The 23709-nt window shown below is 38.4% G+C and overlaps 1 long non-coding RNA gene across 2 annotated transcripts in view; it reads left to right on the forward strand.

Moving 5' to 3' along the window:
- Positions 1-23709, forward strand: part of LOC108403483 (uncharacterized) — a 288767-nt gene that overhangs the window by 45695 nt on the left and 219363 nt on the right. For both annotated transcript variants that reach the window (XR_012133135.1, XR_012133136.1), the window contains exon 3: positions 15747-15907. This is a non-coding gene — a long non-coding RNA (uncharacterized lncRNA). The remainder of the gene's footprint in view (positions 1-15746; positions 15908-23709) is intronic.

A 23709-nucleotide genomic window follows, 5' to 3' on the forward strand; every position in this document is an offset into this window, starting at 1 on the left:
TTTCCTGGCAACCACTAATCTGATTTCTGTCTCTATTGATTAATTTACATTTTCTAGCATTTTATAGAAATGCAATCATAGAGTATTTATTCTTTTCTTCATTTGGCTTATTTCATTCTACATAATAGTTTTGGGATTTATCCACATTGTTACATGTATAAGTCGTTATTTTCTTTTTATTACTGAGTTATATTCTATTGCATGAGCATGCCGTATTTTGTTTATTCATTACCTATTGGTGGGCGTTTGGATTGATTTATTTTGGGCTGTTCTAAATAAAGCTGCTCAAATATTCACACAAGTTTATATGGATATACACATCCATTTATTTTGGGTACATGTCAAGATGTGAAATGCCTGTATCATCTGGTAGGTTTATTTTTAATTTGAAACAAACTGCCAAGCTGTTTTCTAAAGTGTTTTCTGCTGTTCCCAAAAAGTAACATTTTACATTCACACCAGCTGTGTGTGAGAGTTCTAGTTGCTCTGTATTCTTTCTAACACTTTATATGGTTAGTCTTTTTGATTTTAGCCATTTTGATGAATTGGTAGAGGTATTTGTTTGACATTTCAATTTTAATTTCCCTAATGACTAATGATGATCTTTTCATGTACATATGGACCATTCATACACCTTCATTAGTGAAGGGGCTGTTCAAATTATTTGTCATTTTCTTATTGGGTTATTTTTCTTATTATGCAGTTTTAAGAGTTCTTCATATATTCTAGATTCATTTACTTTTTCTGATGAAGGAACACACAGCAGTGTGTTCTGAATATTTTCAGAGGAAATTTTCAAGAAGATGTTTGATTGGAAACTACTCAAACACACTAATCCACAAATTCAAGAAGGGAGATGTATAGTAAATAGAATAAACAGAACCCTTACTCAGTAACATTATAAAGAAACTATAGAGTAATAGATAGAGATATCTTAAAATCATGCAGAGAACAAAGACAGTTGACTTCAAACTAAGAGCAATTTCTTAACAGTAATAATAGAAGGCAGAGGGCTGGGAAGTGAGAAAAATTTGCATGATTACCACTCTATATTCTTTATTCCTTTTGTCTGAGACACTTCCTACTATTGGACATGCATGCTTTATGTATCTTTTTCATGAGGGGATAAATACTTGTTTTGTTTGCCTGAAAATGCATTTTGTCATCAATCTTGAAATGTATTCTTCTGAGTTTAGAATTCTAGGTTAACCATTTCCTTTCAGCCACTTTTACATATTGTTGCATTGTCTTGTAAATTCTGTTGCTACTGTTAAGAAGTGAGCTCACAGTTTAACTACTGCCTCTTTGAAAGCTATCTCTTCTTTTCTCCGGCTTTTGAACATCTTAGGATTGTTCTGAGGCTTCTGCAGTTTTACCGTAATGTGGATTTCTTTTCGTCTGTCTTCTCCTGGATTTCTCGGACTTGAATCTGTAGGTTGGGTCTTTCATCCGTTTTGGAAAATTCTCAGCAGTTTCTTCAAATACTGCTTTTGCCCCAATACTCTTTGCTTATCTTCTACAGCTGTGATTAAATATATATTAGACATCCTCACTCAGTTCTCCATGTTTTTTGAATTTGCTTTCATATCTTTTCAATTTTATGTCCTTCTGAGCTTCATTCTTTCTCATTCTCATAATGAATTCTCCTTTTCAGCGATTCTCTTGCAAGCTCTGTCTAATCTGTCAAGCACCATCACTGAAATTTCCTTTATGGTTATTATGTTCAAAATTTCTAGACATTCTATTTGGTTCTTTTTCAAATATCTTAGGTTGCTTTCTTTATTTTCCCATTATTTATGTATTTTCAAGTTTGTCTTAATTATTTCAACATTTAAAGTACAGTTGATTTATAATCTCATTTAATATCAATACCAGAAGTCTTTGTGGATTTGTCTCTGTTGTTGTTTGATGTTTGCTTGATGTGCAAAGTGTCCATGTATCCTCAACTTTAATTTACTCTTTGTTATTGAAGATATTTATGTATAATTATCCTCTGAGGCTTATTATGGAGAATCACCTCCAGACCATCCATTTTTCACTTCTACCAGGTCCTTGAGGACAGTTCTACTCTGAGATCTTTTTTCTCTGAAATGGAACCTCTTATTCTATATTTTTGTTACAGTTCTAACAAATTTCCTCTTTGCTGCCTGAATGGTCTTATTTAAATTCATTTATTCTATGTAGTTCTGTTTTGGAATCTTAAATAAAAAGTACAAAGCCTGTTTTTAATATATGAAACTTCATTAAAAAAAATTTTTTTTCTTTCTGATTATATCTGACAGATTTGTCTACTCTTGCTACTTAAAACTCCATAACAAAGTACATATGGTTAAGACATAAATGCACATATTTTCTTTAGTGGAATTATAGTTAAATCATTAGTTTTCCTTCATTTTTAGTGTATCAATCTTTAATCAGTGGATGGCAGTAGAACTGTTTATCTGCTTATAGTACAAATTTGGCCCTTGAACAACACAGGTTTGAACTGTGTGGGTCCATTTAATATGCAGATTTTTTTCAATAAAGGAATTACAAAAATTTGGGGGGTTTGTAAGAGTTTGAAAATGTTTCTTTAATGTATTATAAGAATATAGTATATAAGAGATAACTACAAAATATGTGTAAATTGACTGTTTATGTTGTAAGGCTTCTGGTCAACAGTAGGCTGTTAGTAGTTAAGTTTTGAGGATTTTTTACTGCATCTAGGGTCAGTGCCCTTATTCCCTGTGGTGTTTAAGAGTCAACTGAAGTTTGTGGTGAATAAAGAAGAAATCTGATTTTTTTTTTCATTAAGAGAAAATGAACCTATTAAGGGCAAACCAATCACATTTAGATCAAGGAATCAGGATCGCATTGCATACATATTAGCAGACTTCCATGTAAGTTTTAAGTTTGAATGAGGTCTTGGCCATCTGAAGACATTCCAGAGGAACATTTTTGAATGACCAAAGTGCATAGTTGTAGGGATCTAGACTTTCATTCTAGCTCCATTGTTAGTCTCCACTCTCTGAGCCTCTGCTCTCATTCAGAAAGGAAAGGGGGATGGCCAGTGCGTGACCAGCAGGATCTGTTAAATATCATTTAGCTGTATCCTAAATTTAATGAGTTGGAATCCCTGGGGTGAGTCCTGGAGGACTTTGTAGGTCCAAGGGCCACCTCACTTATTTCTTAATTTAACCCTCACTACAAACCAGAACGTGGATATCAATATCACTGTTTCCCTGTTGAGGAAATTGAATTTCAGAAAAGTTAAATGACTCATACAAGGTCACAGAGCTAGAGCGAGAAAGAATAGGGATTCAGAACCAAGTTTTCTGTCTCTAGGTTTAGCCATCTTCCCACTAAACCAGCGCAATATACTATATATTAAGTTGTTTTTATGTCAGGAAAGACCAGAGTGAAGAAAGAAAGTATATTGCCGAACAACTATTTTTACCACATTGACGTAGAATAATGTCCTTCCTTAAAATAAATATTTTCATTCTTATATTTTACTTAGCAGTTACAAAACAACTTAGCTTCCACAAATCATAATACTATTAAAACTGTGTTTTAGAAACAGATACATGTTCATGATATTACATTGCTTTAATTCTGTACCTACTGGTTACTGAATGCCATTCAAACTTCTAATCTTAACAATAGGTGTCAGTCTTGACTCGATGCTGACTCTAAGCCTCATTTCCACTCCCAAAAATCAGTACAGCATACCAAGTGTCTCCTATTTCCTTCGAACTCCTATGCTGTCTTATGCCTCCGTTCCTTCTGCTTGGAATGTCCTCCCCTAAGCATTCCTCCTCACTCCTTCCTCCACTGCCCCTCCTCCTTTTCCTGTCCAATGAATTTCTATTCTTAATTTAAAACTGCTCATTTGTTGCCTGAGCTATGATACTTTCCCCGACCATGGAGACAGTTTTCCAAATCTCGGTCCTCTGATGGTACCACATTTCAATGTTAAGCAACCATTAGTTCACTGCATTGAAATTATTTCCCTATATGTTTGTGCCCCCCACTGGACAATGAGTGCTTTGAGAATAGAGTGACATTCATATCTAAACACCAAGTGCGTGGCACTGCAGAAATGCTTTAAAAAATTACAAATAGTAAACATACAGCTATGGGGCAGTTCTTTGACATGATTGTAAATTTAAAAGTTTGAATCTCTTCCATCTATACCCTTCTTCCCTCCCACATTTTCATGTCTAGAACCACAGAAAGGACATAGATTACCTTCTACATGCTCAGCATAGGTGGAGAAAGTCTCCAGGGATTTCCTCTGGGGGCAAGTTGCTGAGTTTGCTATTGTGGAAAGTGAGTTACATCAGATTTAAGAAAGAGTTTACATCTATTTAGGAGACGGGGACATTCTACATTGAGGACAACATTGTGAGCCTAGATTCCTTCTACAGAGACAGCGTGGTTATAAGTGAGGGGATAAGTTGTTGGGGAGGCACAAAGTGTCCGCATACAATACTGAAAAGGGTAGAAGGGTTTGGTCAGTGAGGGTCCAGTGCTGCCAACGGGGAAGACTCTGTGTGTCCTTATTGAGATCAGCTTCCAGAGCAGAGATTCAAGAGCATCTTCACAGATCATCTCTTTCTCTTTGCCTTGATTCAACATTTCCAAGAAACTCTTTAAACCTTATTCATTTTTCTAAATGGGCTTCCCTCTGGGGACAACCTCTGACCACTGGCAAGAGGATTAAATGCGATGATGGGTGAGAAGTCCTCCATCTCAGTGTTTGACATGTAGCTTGCTTGAAATAAATGTACCTGAATCTGAATCACTGTCAATGAGCAAATGGATTTTCTGGTTTACAAATGAGCCTTGAGTGAGCCTGAGTGGTGTGAGTGACTCTCCTGCAGCTTTAATGAGTCAACCTACAAGGTCCTGGAATACCAGAAGGTATAAAATCTCGGTTTACAGAGAGGAAACTGCAGCTCAGCCTAGCATGGCTGGCCCTACCATGCAATGCAGGGCCTCTTGACTAGGACCAGAATTGGGCCTGCACACTGCCCTGCAGCTCATAGCAAGACTTCCTCCAGAAACTGCTGCGCTCCTGAGAAAACCAGTTATATTCCTGTCTTCTGCTTTAGTCCAGTGATAATCCTTTTCTCATCCTCAAAGTGAGACTGGAAGCATGTGCTCTGAATAAGGGAACGGGAATTTAGAGGCAATGGAAGTGGGAGGTCCAAGAAGAAACACTAAAACCATAGAGGCTCAAAAGAGGTAGGAAGGACAATTGTCCGGGCAGTCATCAAAACCCCCTCACTGTCAATGAAATACACAAGACTGGTGCTAGTAGATGCATAGTGCGTGGTTGGATTATTAGATTATTCCAGGCATTTAAGTCTATCATCCATCCATCTATCTATCTATCTATCTATCAGTCTATCTATCTATCTATCTATCTATCTATCTATCTATCTATCTATCTATCTATCTATCTATCTATCTAATCTATCTATCTATCTAGCATCTATCTAGCATCATCTGTCTATCATCTATCATCTATAATCATCCAATAGGTTATTAACTGGGGCTTTTCCCTCTACTCAGGAGTTCTTGGCAGGATTCCAAAGACTTAGTACAGTAACTGCCAGACCATCTGTACAGAGAATGCAAAATTATAGGTAACCAGAGAAGGGTATAGCAGAAGGTTATGTAACTCTGACCTCATGTCTCCTGAAGAGTGTTTTAGGAAATCACCTAGAGAGCCTGACCAGCAATTTCTAATAGTTGAGAACTTGATTTATATCTGGAAATTATAAAGGAAAGAGCTTAAAGGGAATGGTGTGTGGCAGCAGACAAAAAACACAGGGCTGCAATCAAAATGGTCTGCTCTTGTAGGTGTGGACCAGATGTACGTTGATACAGGAGCTGAACCTGGGCCATCTGGAAAGACCCTGCCCCAGAGGATCTCCTGGAGGGCATGGTGACCTCGTGAGGGAGAATATGTGTGGACAGACTGCTGGATGCTTGGGCTGATGGGAGAGTCGTGAGCAACCTGTTGGAGATGGCAGAGGTGCTGTCTCCCAAGGGAACAGTCAGGTGGGAAATACACAGGAGTAGGCATTTCTGAGGACCCCACTGAAGTGCCCCATGAAAGACTGTGAGAGGGCAGGGGGATTTCAGTGGCCACCACTGTCAGGGGCAACCATACCAGTCAAGTAAAATTGTTTCTGCCATGTCTCTCTCCTCTCTGCCTCGTCTTGGGCTCTGAAAGACCAGGGACAGCCCAGTGAAAAGAAAAGAGCAGGAACAAAGTCCAGAAGCTGATCAAGCTCCCCTCCCCTAATGCAGCTCTCAAGGCTAAGTCAGCCCAAGAAGATGACAGGGAAGTAGGTTTGACTTCTACAAAAATCTAAGGCATTGATATTAGAGCCACTGAACTGGCTATTTTATACTAAAAGAGACTATTCACTTAAATGTGTGAATGATAGGAAAGCATTTTTACGTTTTTGAGATTTCATCCAGAGGCAAGAAAATGATTGACAAAACTTGTTGGAAGTCAGTGGCACAGAACAACAGAAAAAGTAATTCATAATTTCACCCCTACTGAGTACAATTTATTCAACAAAGTAGTTTCTCTTTCTTTGTCTTTCTCTGTTATTCTGTCTTCTCTTTTTCCCTCTCTCTCTCTCTCTCTCTCTCTCTCTCTCATACACACACACGCACACACACACACACACACACACATATTTGTATTTCTGTAATGTTTTCTGTGCAAGTAAATTTATCTTTATCTCAACTTGGAGACAAGCTTAGGAACTTCCCTTTCATAACCAACAGTCCATGAATGTGTCTGTTTACTTTGATTTTTAAATAGAAGGGCATGTCCCCCTCCCTGTGTGAATTAATTGAATTCTGCCGCTCCACTCACACAGGAGTTGCCCCTGGTGTCTTCCTCTGACTACATCGATTTTGTTCTCCCTGCTGCACATGTACTAAAGACTGCATATGTGAACATGGGCTGTTGATCTCCTGGGATCATTTCTTGACAGCCCTTCCTCTAAAGCTCTCTAAAATCTGTGTATTCTGATTTTGATGCCAGCCTCAGTGTTGGTAATGCTGGAATTCCATAAATGATGATGAATTCACTGCTTCCTGTGGCCAAATGCTCAGCATGTCTTCACAAAGTTGTGCTCTACCCGCTCTGACTTATTCACCCACCACAAACCCTCTAAGATGAAGTCTTACAGAAACATAGTATTGCTATTCTCTTTGCCTGTGTCCTTGGAACCTGTTGCTAGAATGTCACCGTTACTATTTTCAAAAATTTATGGGCCATCAGTCCTTACAGACTATTAGGCAGATCTCATCCAGCCCCGAGCCAGGGAACTCTTTCTGAGTCTGCTGGGAACAAGATCCCTTTGTTTTTTATTTATGCCATGTTTCCTGAAATATCATCTTCCTTCCTGGCCTATTTCTTCCAATTAGTCCTTGGTGGGTCTCTCAGCTAAGACAGGCCTCTAAACCTCATTCTTCTTTTTAGCCTTTATATATTCATGTCAGTGTGGAATTGGCAGCAGAGTGCACTGGCCATTTAGCAGACAGCACCTCCCTTTGTTATGGTAAAAGAGGCTCTTTGAGAACAAATACCTGGTTTAAAAGAACACTTGAAAAGAGGTAAGCATGAATTAGACATCTTTTGTTTTGCCTACATGATAATTACATACAGTTTTTAAAATTTGAAGGCCTTAGGAACTGTCTGTTTACCTTCCTTTCCACCATTCCTTGGTCTCTTTTGTTCATGTATATTGCCCACCTGTCTTCTGTGGATGTTTGGGTTTGTAGCTTCTGGAATCAAGTCTTCCTTGACAACTCTGTGCTACACAGAATAATGGTCCCCTAGGATATCCACCTCCCAATCTTGAGAACCTGTGAAAATGCCACCGTCCCTGGAAAAATGGGCTTTGCAGATGTGATTACATTAAGGAGTTGGTGATGGGCCGATTATCTTGGATTATCAAGGTGGGCCCGGTGTAACCAGAAGCGTCCTCATGGAGGGACACAAGAGTGTGAGTTAGACAAAGGAAGTGTGGCAACAGAAGCAGAGGCTGCAGTCAGGCGCTTTGGTGTCCCGAAGGCAGAGAAGGAGCCAGAAGTCAGAGAACGCAGGTGGTCTCGGGGAAATAGAAAGGCAGGAAAACAGGTTCTCCTCTGGAGCCTCCAGGAGGAATGCAGCCTGACCCACACTTGGATTCTAGCATCGTAAGGCCCACTTCAGACTTCTGGCCGCAGAGCTGTAAGATAGTGACATTGTGTTCCTTTAAACCACTAGGTTAGTGGTGATTTATCACAGCTGTAACAGGAAATGAATACACTGTCTGAGAGTTAAAAACAGTTGCCTTAACACCCATTTCTACCAGCATCTTCTCCATCCACTTGGTTTTACTGACCACACCAATGTAGTTTTAGTGGGATGAGAACTGGTTCAGAGGGAAGAGACTCAATGGGTAGGAGTCTGTTTCGTTTGTAGAAGTACGACACATGGCAGTAGTTGTTTCTTCCATCTGTTGAACAAGCAGAGGCTCATAAAGTTCGATAATGTAATGAGTCTATGTGCTTTAGACTCTTGCCTTTAGCATCTTTCATCTAGTTGGCAGCCAGAAGTGGACCAGGACTGACCTTTCCTTCTTTCATCTATGACTTCTGACCATCATGCCCGAGTCGTTTTCCCACACACTCACTGTATAGGCATCGACGATAACTTCATCCTCTATTTTCTCTCTCTGTCCTGCCCTACTTGTGTCATGGCCTCAAGCACACTGTGTTCTTTTCATACTTGAACCTCACTCCTGCTTATGAAGACAAATCTACATTTTAGCGATGGGGCTGTGGTCTCAGAATTCAGGCTTATTTTAAAACTCCACTTTCCACGTTGGCAATGGAAACAATCAGACTAAATAGAGGAGGTAGTTAGGTAGGTTTCATAATTTGCCTCCCAGTAGTGCCAAGGAAGATGTCTTTGCATTGACCATTTCTCTGTTTCTTTCAACTACTAACTGTGAAGTGTGATTTGATTCAGCATGTTGTGGCAAAGCCATGAGACAACAGAGTCAAGTATGGTTCGGGTTTTCGCTGACACTTGCAGATCAACAACTGTGGGCCTGCATTTCAAGGGAGATGGTGACAACAGATGCCATCCCTGGAGGATCTCCAAGTTCACCAGGTGTAATGGCTACAAAAGAGAAATAAAATAGGAGTGTACGCTGAAGCACCTGTTGGTATGACTCCCTGTTGTTACTGGCTGCGAAAGAATTTAATTTGAAATAGTCAACAGAGGGAGATAAAAACTGGGTCATTTTCATGGTCAGGTATTTAAAATATGTAGGGAGCAGACAGGGTGAATTTGGGAGGAAACTTACCATTTTATTTCATTATGAGAAAACTATCTTGAATTATCTAGGGTTCTTAAGTAGCATAGACTCGGGCAGTCACCACCTTGCTTCTTTGCTTCACAGAGACCTGGTCTAACCAACCAATGCAATGCTATGGGGCAGGGATCCGAAGGGGGTGGCCTCATACCAAGTCAGGTCTGAGATGTATCCGTTTGTTTCATCTACTATTTAAAAGCATACACATTTCCTTCCTCTCTTACACACAGTGTTTTGTGCATTAAATATATTACCTAGCTATGACACATAGAATAATGGTCCTTCAAAGTTGTCTGTGTCGAAATCCCTAGACCCTGTGAATATACCACCTTACATGGAAAAAGGCCTTTGCATGTGTGATTAAGGTAAGGCTCTTGAGATTGGGAGATTATCCTGAATGATCTGAGTGGGTCCACTGTAATCACAAGGGTCCTTTTAAGTGAGAGAGGTAAAAGATAGAGGGTAGAGAGTCAGAATTAGAGGTTGGATAAAGTGACACTGCTGGCTTTGAAGGTGGAGGAAGGGGACACAAGCCAAGGAATATGGGGATCCTCTGGAAGCTGGAAAAGTCAAAGGAAAGGTGCTCCCCTATAAGCTCTAGAAAGACATCAGCCCTGCTGACACCTTGATTTTAGCCCAGGGAATCCCATTTTGGACATTTGATCCTGATAGCTTTAAGACAATAAATTTGTATTATTTTAAGATACTAAATTTATGGTAACCTGCTGTAGCAAACATAGGAAATTAACACAGTGCCTAGCCCTCAAGGTTTGAGTTTGATAAAACTGAAAAAGAGTTACTGTAACAATAGGTAGTACTTTGAGTGCTTACTATGTGCTAGGCTCTACCTATGTATTATGCAATTATTCTTCAAAACAACACTATGAGGCATATACCAGTATGAACCCTGCTTTTCAGATACCCAGAAAGGGTAAATGAATTGCTCAAAGTCACATAACAGCAGCAGGGTTTAAATTGAGGCAGTTGGGCTCTAAAACATGTCCAAGTATAATGTCCCCATTTTAATGGGCATTGTTAAGAGCTGGGCAGGTCCTAGACATCTGCCATGAACTTGATGAATCACTTAGCCTTTCTATGCCTCAGATGTCTCATCTCTAAATCAAGGGAGTTAGACTAGATCAGATTCTTTTAAGCTTTTAAATAGAATTCTTCTGTGTCTTGGCTAGTCCCTGAAGTGTCACATCAGAACCCAGGGTTCCGGGGATCATGATAGGAGAAGCATCCAACCAGATGGTGTCTCAGGCCTTTTGTAACTCTAACAGCATCTGGTTTGATGCGTGACATCTCAGGAAAAAGTTTAGGAGGTTGAATCAATATATTAACAAAATAGTAGCTTGTGTAATAGAGACTTTCTAGTCTGGTGAAACAAAGAGTATGAATCACTTTGCCGTAGACTTTATTTCATGTCATATTCCTATTTTGCTCTTGCTTATGTGAGTTTGGAATCGTCTACTGTGCATACGCTGTACTCCCAGGCCTTTGGCACCATCCTGTCTTCCAGCACTGAACAAGGTCCTACAGTGGGCAGGTTTCCAGTGTAAGGTCAGAAAGAAGGGCATTCTGGTTTTGTGAAGGTGTAGCATTGCAAACCCGGTTGGCTCTTTCTTTCACAGAAGGATGCAGATTTGCTTAATGTCATTTTCCTCACTCAGTGCTTGCTTTCTTAGCATTTATGAAATTCGGTCAACTGGTCCCCCTGATAAAGGACATGAAGTAACTCCTTAATAATAGCACACATTTGCCTTGGTCATGGGCAGAGACGCACATAGGACAGAACTGACAGGGGCTTTGGAGCTGATCAAGGCAAACCCATCTTTACATCCCCAGTGTGTTCTTCCCATTGTGCCCCTGCCCCTCTTTAAAAAATGTGGTAAAATGGCCTTCAAGGAATTCAACATAGGGGTAAGATTCAGATGTCCAATTTATAAGGCAGCTTAAGCGTTTGGACTAATAAGTGGTAGAGTTTGAAAGATACTGAAGCAAAAGTAATTCCTTATTTTTTCAAGTTAACCCTGTGCATATTTTCATACATTTGTTTGTTCACTTAATTTCTTTTTTTTAGTAGTTGGCATAGTATTAGTTTCAGGTGGATAGCATAGTGATTCAACATTTATGTACATTACAAAATGCTTACCATGGAATAAGTATAGTTAATATCTGTCACCATACCAAGCTATTACAATAGTATTGACTATATTCCTTAGGCTGTACCTTTCATTGCTGTGGCTTATTTATTGCATAAACTCAGAATGTATCAGACCTAAACGCTGGACCTGAAATGATAAAACTCCTCAAAGAAAACATAGGCAGTTAACTCTGGGACATTAACCTTAGCAACTTTTTTCTGGATACATCTCCCCAGTCTATAGAAACCAAAGGAAAAATAAACAAGTGGGACTCCATCAAACTAAAAAGCTCCTGCACAGTGAAGGAAACCATCAACAAAACAAAAAGCAACCTACTGAATGGGGGAAGATGTTCATAAATGATATATGCAATAAGGGGCTAATATCCAAGATATATAAAGAATTCACACAATTCAACACCAGGAAACCAATCTGATTAAAAAATGGGTAGAGGATCTGAATAGACATTTTTCGAAAGAGGACATACAGATGGCCAACAGGTACATGAAAAGATGCTCAACATCATGGAAATGCATCTAAGTCAATTTCTTAAAAATACTGCATCTGATTGTGTGTCAAGCACTCTCCTAAGTGACAGAAGGACAAAGATTTATAGACAAATAACTTTGAAGAAGGTATAAGCTATTAGGAGACAGGCATATAAGAAAAAATTTTATTATCAATCATTACATTTTAAATATATTCACTGTGAAGAGGGACAAGAGATTCTAAAATCTCAGGAGTCTTATAAGGAAAGCTTATATAACAGATATCACTGATTTTAGACTTGAATTATAAATTAGGTTTTGATGGATGGACATGAAGGGGTCATGATTCCATGTGAAGAGCAACCCAAGTGGGAACAGGCCTATATATATGACTGTGTGAAGGGATTTTTCTGAGAAATGGAAAATAAATGTTTAGGGACATAAAAATAAAGTGTTTTTGGAAAGAGGTTAAGACTGGCGGGAGAAGAGGCAGGGTGCTAGATCGGATCGCATAGCGTTGTGTAAGCCGTGCAAAGGAGTTTAAGTAATCTGGAGTGATAGGGTTCCATTAAAGAACTTGAAAATGGTAGTGATGTGATCAGATTTATGAATCAGAAAGATAAATCCCATGACACATGTTCCCATAGTAGTATGACTCTCTGACGGGGAAGGGACAACGTGCCCAGAAGAAAAGCTACTACTAATGAAGCTGTTGTAAATTGTGCAGACGGCATATGATGAAGGCCTGAAGTAGGGCAGCAGGGTTGGTAATGTGGAGGTAGGAGTGATTCTAAACATGTTCAGGAAGAGGAACTCAAAGAACTTAGTGATGGACTGAATATGACAGGGAAGGAAAAAGAAAGACTCCAGTATAACTTCTTGCTTGGCTTCTGGTCTGAGAAACCAGTTGTTCATTCAAAGAAGCAGAGGATATAAATGGAAGAATGGTTTTATTGAATGTGATAAGTTGTGTTTTAGGCACGTTAATTTTGAGTCATCTGCAAGGGAACTAAGAAATAAAATTGAGTAGCTTCTTTGATTAGAGAGATCAGAAGTGAAGTTTTGTCAAAAGCTGTAGGATTTGAAGTCATACACTTGCATTAGTTTAAGCCATGGGCATGGATGAGATGGTCCAGTTTCCAAGAGACCTTAAATATTAGGCTACAAATACGGACCATTTCTTTTCTATATATAGGACTCAGTGAAAATATATTTTGGGGGGAATAATTGAGTAGGGTGGTAGTGTAATGGGCTACGCTGTTTAAATAGACTAATACTGTCTTTAGCATATTTAATGAATTTTGGAAGTCCTCCAATGTAGATTGTTTTTCTTAACCAAAATTTGGTAAAATCTAAGAGGTCCCTCAGGTTTAGTCCGTGACTCTCCCAGGAGCCCAAGAGGAGTTGTCCTTTGTACCTCATAGATTCTCAATCAGGATTTATATCAGGGCTTTCATTGAGAAAAGCATAACATTTAACAACCATAAGTCATTCTGTGCAACACAGGTCTCAAAGGTACTAGTCTGCAAACTACCTAATACGTGCTTAATCAACACAGGGGAACAACATAGTAGGGAATTTTCACTTCACAGAATCTGCTCAATTCTTCCTTTACCTTGTATCAGAGAACTGTCATCATAAATCAGTCTGAGATTTGAGCTGTTCATACTTTTCATTACTGTATTTTGTATTTGCAACAGAAAACTGTCAGAGAAGGATGTGGTTTAATTCAAAATGGATTCTTTTGACTGAAGGGCAAGGCCGTATACTTAGGGATTCCAAAAGTTAGAAAGCATGTTGTTGTCTTTTGCTTTCATAATGACTCACTGAGATCGCTGCAAGATATCAGTGGCTAGACATGTCCACCTAGGTGGGGCGGAGAAGCCATGCAAAACCAAGTCTGGTCTCTAAAATCTAATGCCTTTACTAGAACTTTACCTGGTGCACTGACATCCTCTCTATCATCCAGGTTCATGTATGTTTTCTTCTAGAGATGATTCATTATTGAGTTTGGATATCGTTTATGTTTTACAAAAATTTGAACTACACACGAAAGAATAAAGAATAAAATAAAAACCACCTATGATTTAGAGAGATCGTTATTACTAAGAGAACAAATAAGGTGAAAAATGAAGAAGATCGTCATTGGTTTGGAATATTGTTTTTCTCCTTTAATGCGTACTCCAAGCTAAATACTACTTAACCGTAGTAACTTAGGTTAAATAGCTCTTTTCTCTCCTTCCCAACCTTGGCTGCTCTTGCTGACGGTAGTGTGTTCCAAGAGAGCCTCTGTGCTCAACACACAGGATGGAAGAGAGGTGGACGGCTACCGCAGGCAAGCCACGTTACATTTGAAATGTCTAAAAAACAACAGGCAGAAATGTGAAATATGTCGTTGGATACATTAGTTGGTAGTTCAGTCTTAAGGTCAGGCCTGGAAATCAAAGCTAGTGATCTGGATAAAATCACCAAATGTGATAAAGTAGATATAGGAGAGGATGCAGGGCTGAGCAACATTAAGATGTTGAATAGAGGCTAAGCCTGCATAGAAGATTGAAAAGGGTGGCTGGTGATGTCATGAGGTCCAAGCAGGAAGATGTGCCAATTCCGTTGAGTATGCAGAGAAGTGGAGAGACGGGCACTGAGAAGGATTTCTTCCTCTGGGACTCTCTTTTCTCCTCCTCTGCATGGTAACTCTAAGTAACTTTGACTCAGATGAATGCCACTCCTCTTTGGCAGGTTGTCTTTTCTCAGCCAGTCTCCTTGACTAGGCAAGTTTCTCCCCACACACTGCTTTCTCTAAAATATCTCTTGTAATTTTGCTGTTGCTAAGCTAAACATCTGCCTCCTTTGTTGGCTCATATGCTCCTGGAGGGCCAGAGGCACGCCTTTCTTGTTTATCATGTTTACAAGACTCAGCACTGGAAACTGTGCACAGTAGGTGCTAAGAAACATTTGCTGAATGAATGGATACGTGAATGGACTAGACAATTTTTATTTTGTTCCCAAGTCAAGAGAGGATATAAAACTCTTCCACAGTTAATTCTGTGCTGAAAACTACCAAGGCCCTGGAGACTCAGGAAGATACTTGGATATCCATCCCCACAAGAACTGCATGAAAGGTGTTGAGATGGAGGAACCGCTCGAGGAGGAGTTCCGTCACCACAGATGGCTGTATCATATTGTAAACTAGGGGTGATAGACAGGAAGGAGTGTGACAAAGCCTGTTAACATTTCTGTCTGTGGCCCATTGTTCGTGTGTGGCCCATCAAGTATTTTCTTTACAAACATTTACTCTTTTCATATTCCTGTGAATTACTTCCCGCTTCCTTTCCAATCTCAGACCCATAGTACCCCCTTCTCCTTGGTTCAGGATGACATGACATATATGCCTCATGGTCCCTGATTGTCTTTGGGATCCATGTCTCTGGCTTCCCTGAACATATGTAATGAAACCTTGTGTGGTTTCTTTTCTCCCATTAATCTGTCTCATGTCAATATGATTCTTAGACCGGCTAGAAGAACCTCGAGGGGTAGAGGAAATTTCTTCCTTCCAGTACCTAGTATGATGTGCATCTCATCTTCCCTCACTTCCTTTCTGTTCACCTCTTTCAGGCAGCATCCGTTGACTACGTCTGTGCATTTTAAAGAAAGCCCTGCTTATAGTTCAACATTCAGATGTTGTCTATATTGTTTCTGTGTTCTTATGTTACTTTTCTCTCTTTATGAAGGTTCAAAGTGGCAACAAACTTAGAATAAAAATGAAGCAGCCCAGGCTCAAGCTTCAGTTGTGCCGATAACCAGCTGAATGATACAGTTGAGTCAGGACTCTGGCCCCGCTAGTTACCTCATCTCTGAAAACCTGCTAAAAACCTTCGTACTCTATTAAAAGGTCTGTATCATTTTATTTTTTTCATTCATGTCTTAGCATATGTTAAGTGTTCTCTGCTGTAGACTGCCTACAAAGAACATTTAAAAATTGTTCAGTTAATATATACAAGAAATAGTATGTAAAGTTCTTGGCTTTATAAACTCATAAAGCTGGAAATTATCTTCACGTTGATTCCAAACCCTCATGCAAATGCGTACGTTTTCTTATGATCCTTTTCATGTGCTGCTCAGTTGAGTTTGCCAGTGTTTTGTTGAGGACTTTTGCATTTATGTTCATCTGGGATATGGCCTGTAGATTTCCTTGCTTACAGTGTCTTTGTCTGGTTTTGGTATCAAGGTAATGCCTTATAAAATGAGTTTGGAATTGTTCCCTCTTCAATTGTTTGAAAGAGTTTGAGATGGATTGGTATGAATTTCTCTTTTAATGTTTGGTAAAATTTGGTAATGAAACCACCTGGTCCTGGATATTTCTTTATTGGGGAGATTTTGGATTATTGATTCTGTCTCTGTGTTCATTAAAGTTTGTAGTTCTTCATTATTCAGTCTTGATAGGTTGTATGTTTCTTTTCCTCTAGGTTAACCAGTTTGTTGGCATATAATTATTCATAATAATGTCTTACAGTCTGTGGGTAAAATTACATTTCCAGAATCTCTTGCCTAGCCTTAGTACATCTCCCTATCAATATGTTTCCAAAGGGTAGAGAGAAGTAGTCCATCTCCACATCAGTGGGTAATTACAAGGGCAAGTGAGGGCTTATCTGGACTGGAGAGGTTGGGTGGAGCTCTCTCTTCTTCTGTAGCTGGGTGGTCGTGAGAGACATGGGAGAGCAGAAGTGGATGACTGCTTGAAAGAAATAAATGGGTTTCTCTTACTTTATTTCTCCCTTTGACTGATTTCGATTTCAAAGGTATTTTGCTGCAGGATTTTCCCTCTGGAGTTACAAAATTCTTTTTATTTGTGTGGCATCAATTGTAATGTCTGCTCTTTCATTTCTGATTTTATTTGAGTCTTAGTTTAGCCAAGAGTTTGTCAGTTTTGTTTATCTTTTCAAAGGATAAATTCAGTTTTGTCCTTTTTTCTATTTTCTATTTTGTTTATTTCTGCTCTAATAATTGTTATTTCCTTGCTTCTGCCGACTATGGGCTTGGTTTATACACATAGTCTTAATATTATGTTTAACATTAATCAGCTGTTTATTGAGTCTTGCCAATGATAGGAACACACTATTCTAGATTTTTCTTGTCTTTAAGAAAAATTCCCAAAATTTTAATTATCATAAATGTTATTAAATACATATTAAAAATTCAAATACATTTATAATTAATGTATTTTATTAGTTCTTCTATTTTTAAGCATGTAACAATGGCTAATGTCTCTAATGCAATTTATAGTTGATGACAGCTCATTTGATTTTCTAACAAATTATATATTCATTTTCAATATATTTTAACCCCTTTTTTGAAATAATATTTTATGTTAACTGGAATAACTTTCAAATAATCATGCCACATTAATAAAATACATATTTCAATGAAACTTTAAGAAATAGAATCGCCAAAGAACTGCATATTAAAGTATTTGAGTACTTTGCAGTTGAGCTATGCAACCTGTTATAAAGAAAACCGTGGGCCCAAAATGGAGTCACTCATGTTAAAGCCTCCCACTGCACAATATGTAACTGCAGTTTCAACCCCCTGCAGGAGTGTAAGCGTTAAGCAGTCGGTATGGAATTTCCCAGTCAATGCTAGGAGGGCGACCTTGCTGAAAACAATGAATTCTTTGCTAATAATTTCATTTTTCCACTCCTTCTTGCCTTTGAAAACCTTTCCTGTTCTGCAGCTCAAAGAAGCTCCCTCTACTTGCTAGATGGGATGCTGCCTGAGTCATGAATCACTTAATAAAGCCAATACAATTTTCAGATATACTTGGTTGAATTTCATTTTTTAAGAAACCTGACATGGGAGCTTGACAAAATATAAAATGCCAGAAATAAATTTGCTGCACCATTAAAGTTCTTTCAGCTAGGTTTCCCTTTCAGCATTGTCTTTTTCTCCAGTAAAGAAGTCATATTCATATTCATTGACCAGTGATCCATGCCAATGATCTATGTGGTAAATATAACCTTTAATAAAGAGTTTGTAATGATGAAGTTGTTTTGAGGTTTCATAACCTGAGAAAGCACATTTCATGAGAATTATCAAAGCAATTGGAGATAGATTTAAACACTTCAGACCTTGGAAGAGATAGTGCTCACCTTTTCCTAATTATAATAAAAGGTGTGCGATAAAATTTCAAATTTCCAGAATCTCTCGCCAGGCCTTACCATTTACATATCAATAGTTGTTTCTTCCCTCAGCTTCCAGGACAACGGACTGGGAGAGAGACTGTTCTCTCCTCCCCTCTGTAGCATAATTGTTCTGGCACCTGTCAGTCCCTGGGGATCTGCCCCTGGAGTTTCTCCCAGAAGGGGTGGGTAGAGAGGCGAGCTTGTTGGGGACTGCAGGGAGACAGGGAGTGAGAGCAGCAGCCAGAGGGGAGAACAGAGCCAGTATTCTTCATGAGCAATGAACGGGTTTCTCCTGACCTAGCCTTTCCTTAGACTCATTTCAGTCTCACCAGTTTATTCACCCTGGGCTGGGAACACTGCCTCCCCCCCTAACCTCTGACAGGAGGCCAGTGAGGTAAATAAATTTGCCAAAACAACACAGCCATTAGTGTCATGGACAGAACTGTCATTAACAGCTCTCCCAAGTTAAATTTTGCTCTGCTTTACTATCCACATGAGGTAAAGGATCCAAACATAAAAATAAGGTTTGTATAGGCCTTTCTAGGAAGGGTCAGCAAACTGTAGCCTGTAGGTCAAATTTGGTCTGTGTGTTTTTGTAAGGAAAGTTTAATTGCAGCAAACCATTCATTTGCATGTTATCTGTGGCTGCTTTGTGCTACCTTGACAACACTGAATAGAGACCATAGCAGTCTACAAAGCCTAAAATACTTTCTCTGGCAGAAAAGTTCACCAAACCCTGCTTTATAGTTCCTAAAGATTTCACATTTGTTAATTTAGCTTCACAGAAAACTTTCGAGATATATAATGGCAAACATTTTTATTATCTCTATTTTATGCATGAGTAAACTGAGTCTCAGGACTGTCATATGAGTTTTTGAGTCCCTCCCCCCTCTGGCAGTCTGGGGAGGGGCTGAAAGTTCCAACTCTCTAATTGCACAGTTGGTTCCTCTGGCAACCAGTCCCCATCCTTTGGCTACCCAAGGACTATCCAAAAGCTACTTCATTAACATAGCAAAACACACCTTTATTCTTTCATCACTTAGGAAATTCCAAGGGTTTTAGGAGTCCTGTGCCAGAAACAGGGACAAAGACCAAATATATATTTCTTATTATAAATCACATTGTCACAGCTACATGGCAAGAAGTAGAAGCTTTTCTGTCTGGGGGATTTATGAAAGAGCTGTGGCCTAGGGATCTGGGAAATCAATATTCCTGTTTCATTCCCACCACCAAACAGCTTCTGACTGGTGTCTGAAGTCCAAGGAGGGAGGACGTTGAAACATCCAGTTCTATGGCTGGTTGGTCAGAAGCACAGGCAATAACCTGGGCTTGTGGCTGTCTTCTGAAATGGAGGGAGTAGTACCGTGGAATCTGATAATATCCCAGATAGATTGTTTCAGAATTGAATTGAGTTTTAGGATCCCTAGCTGGTGTCTGAGAGTTGCTTATTGGTGCAGGGATTCCCCCAACACACAAACACACGCACACAAACACACACACACACACACACACACACACACACACACACACACACTCAGAAATAGGTGATCAGGACACTAAAAAGTAGGCTCTTGCAGTTTTACCCAATGGTTACATCTTATATAATTGTAGTACAATATTAAATCCAGAAATTTGACCTTGGTACAATATGTATATAGTTCTGTGTCATTTTATTCCATGTATAGATTCATGCAAACACCACTACAATCAAGATACATATTGATATCTAGCATATGTAAGGAAGTCACATAAGTCGACAGCAAAAAAACCTAAAATAATCTAATTAAAAAATGGGCAAAGGACCTAGATAGACATTTTTCTGAAGATGATATTCCAATAGCCAACAGGTACATGAAAAGGGACTCAACATCACTAACCATCAGGGAAATGCATATCAAAACCACAATGAGATACACCAACTAGGATTGCTGTTATGAAAATGATAAGAGTTCACAAGTGCTGACAAGGATGTGGAGAAAAGGGAGCCCCTGTGCACTGTGGGAAAATCAATTGGTACAGCCGCCATGGAAAACAGTATGGAGATTTCTCCAAAACTTAAAAATACCATATGATCTAGCAATTCTACTCCCAGGTATATATCTGAAGGAAATGAAATTACTCTCTCATAGACTTATCTTCACTCCCATGTCATTCAGCGTTATTTACAAAAGCCAAGACATGGAAACAACCTAAGTGTCTATCAACAGATGAGTAAGAAAATGCTGTGTGTGTGTGTATGTGTATGTATGTATAATGGAATATTCAAACATAAGAAAGAAGAAAATTGTGTTATTTGTGAAAACATTGATGGACCTTGAAGGTTTTCTGCCAAGTGAAGTAGGTCAGACAAAGAAAGAGATATCTGTATGATCTCACTTATATATGGAATCTAAGAAAACCTGAACTTACAGAGAACAGATAGGTGGTTATCAAAAGTGGGGGAAAGGGGTGTGCAAAATGCATGAAAGTAGTAGAAATGTACAAACTTCCAGTGTGGTGACTACAGTTAATAATTATGTCATATATTTGAAAATTGCTGGGAGAGTAAACCTTAAAAGTTCTCATCACAAGGAAAAATAATTGGAACTATGTGAGATGATGGATATTAACTAAACTCATTGTGGTAATCATTTTACAATATATACATATATCAAATCATTATGTTGTATCCTTAAACTTATACAGTGTTGTATGTCAACTGTATCACAATAAAACTGGGGGAATAAAAATGCAGAACTATTCCATCACCACAAAGATGTCCCTCATGCTTCTTTACAGTTAAACCCACCTTTCCCTTGCAATATCCCTAGTCTCCAGAAATCACCAATCTATTTTTCATCTCTATAATTTTACCAAGAATGCTACATGAATGAAATCATAGGGTATGTGATCAGATATATTTTTCTTCCACTCCACACAATGCCTTTGAGATCCATCCAAGATATGTATATGAATTATTCATTTTTCTCTTTTTGAGTAGCATTTTGTGATATTGGTATACCACAGTCTAACTATTCATCTTTGAGGGACATTTTGAGTGTCTCCAATTTTTTTGCTACTACAAAAAAAAAAAAAGATATTATGAACATCCTGTACAGATTTTTGTGTGGAATTTTTTATTTCTTTGGGATATGTGCCCAGAGTGCAATTGTTAGATTGTATGGTAAGTGTATGTTCAGTTCTTTTTCAAAGAAACTGACACACTGTTTTACAGAATGGCTGTACTATTTTTCATTCCCATCAATAAAGTATGAGCATTCCAATTTTTCTACACTCTTGCCAACATGTGGAATTTTTACTTTTTATTTTAGCTGTTCTGATAGATGTATAGTGATATCTCTTTGTGATTTTAATCTTCATTCCCTAATACCTAATGATATTGAATATCTTTTCATGTTCTTATTTGTAAATACACTTAATGTCTTTTGCCCATTTCTAAATGAACTCTTGGTTGGTTTTACTGTGAGGTTTTGAGAGTTCTTTATGTATTATAGATTTGAGTCCTTTACCAAGTAAGTGGCTTACAAATGTTTTTTGCTTGTCCGAAGTTGTCTTTCATCCTCTTAGGTGGTTAAAAGAAGAAAAGTTTTTAACTTTGAGAAAGTACAATTTACTGACTTTTTAAAATATGGATTGAGCTTTTGGTGTCATGTCTAAGTATTTTTCACAAGACATATATCCCAACAATTTTCTCCTCTTTTGTCTTCTAAAAGCTTTATAGTTATACATTTTTATTTAAACCTATGATCCACTTGTAATCAGTTTTTGTAAAAGGTGTGAGATTTGGGTTAAGATTCTTTTTTTTTTTTCTTACAGACATCCAATTGTTCTAGGGCCATTTGTTGAATTCTTTCTCCATTCAATTGCCTTTGTACTCTTGTCAAAAACCAGTTGGCTTTACCATGGGACTATTTCTCTTTTCTATTCAATTGATATTATGTCCAATTTCCAAAGTTGTTTTAATTCTAACATAGATAAATATAGAATAAATAACTATTCAAATACAGTTCTAATATAGCTTGTCTAGATCTAGAAAAATAATCTTGCTAGGATTTTAATATGAATAATGTTAAACTTGTGTATCAATCTGGGAAGAACTAACTTGTTTACTGTGTTATCTTCCAATCCATAAACATGGTATATGTCTCCATTTATTTCCTCAGGGCATCTTTTGTCTGTTCTCACTGGCATTCACTGGCATTTTCTGTTTGCTGGCTTATCCAGTCTGGGATATATGAGTCAAAAAGAAAACCCAAGGAACTCAAAACATTACTCAGTCCCCTAGGCAGTTTGCCTTCTTTACTCCACCTTACAAAGGCTCCATACATTTATTTTCTATGTAAGACCACCAATTTTTAGCTGTACGTAGCTGGAGGACTGGAAAACAATCTATCTGCTCCATCTTTCAGGAAGCAGGTCCTCATCTTTATTGTTAACCTCAGTTTTGTTTGACCTTGTGTTCTTCTCTGTACCCTTCCATGGGACTCTGTCATGCTTGACCCTCCCTTGTAGTATGTTGCATTCCTCTGTGTTTTTACTCCTCTTAACAGAATTACAATAGACTTTGGTGACACAAAATTCTCCTATACTTAAGAAGAGACCTGATAAATTAATTCAATCTAAGATATTAACGACTAAATCTGACTTAATATGCTATACAACCAAGTCTATTCTCATTTTAACAGATGAGAATTTCTAAAGCCAAGTAAATTAGTTCAAATGCTTGAACAGGTGGCTCCATGGCAAGCCTGTCAAGGAAGTCTATGGTCAAAGATCTTATCTTTTGGTAACCCAAGTCATTTTCTATTTTGGCCGTATAAGTCTGATTCTGTTTGGGGATTAAATCTGTGCCTTTTAGGTGCTTTTTAAATGGAGTTTTTTTGTACCATATCATTTTTCAAATGCTGTTATTTTGTTTTTGGCCAAATATTCTAACTAATATTACCACAGAATGGTTATAAATCAGCAGTTCTAATGAATATTCTTTGACACCTGGAAAATGACATTATTGTATTTCACTGCCTATTAAATAGACATATTAGCTGAACATTAGCAACTTTTCTCCCTTACTTGCTTTCTCAGGGAAAATTAGACTCTAAAAAATGATTGAAATGTAATGTCCGTGGCAAACTTCATCCCATTTGAATTTTCCACAGTGATAACCAGTAACCCTTGAATGTAGCATGGTTTAAAGACTTCCAAGGAAGCTTTCTCACCTAGTTTTCAAAGGAGTGGGGTTTGCCTGGGAAATAAAAGATTTGACAAACTATCACTCTTTGCTTGGTAGCTGTGTGGTCTTGGCTCTCTGACCCTCCACTCTCCTTTCTTCAAAGGGATGAGCCAGCACAGGCTCTGACGTGGTGGATTTGGGAAAGTGCATTTTTTTATATCATTAATGTACAATTACTTGAACAACACTATGGTTACTAGACTCCCCCATTATCAAATCTCCCCCACATACCCCATTGCAGTCACTGTCCATCAGCATAGTAAGATGCTATAGAATCATTACTTG

Source organism: Manis javanica, chromosome 7 (genome assembly GCF_040802235.1).
Source record: "Manis javanica isolate MJ-LG chromosome 7, MJ_LKY, whole genome shotgun sequence".
NCBI classification, from domain to species: Eukaryota; Metazoa; Chordata; class Mammalia; order Pholidota; family Manidae; genus Manis; species Manis javanica.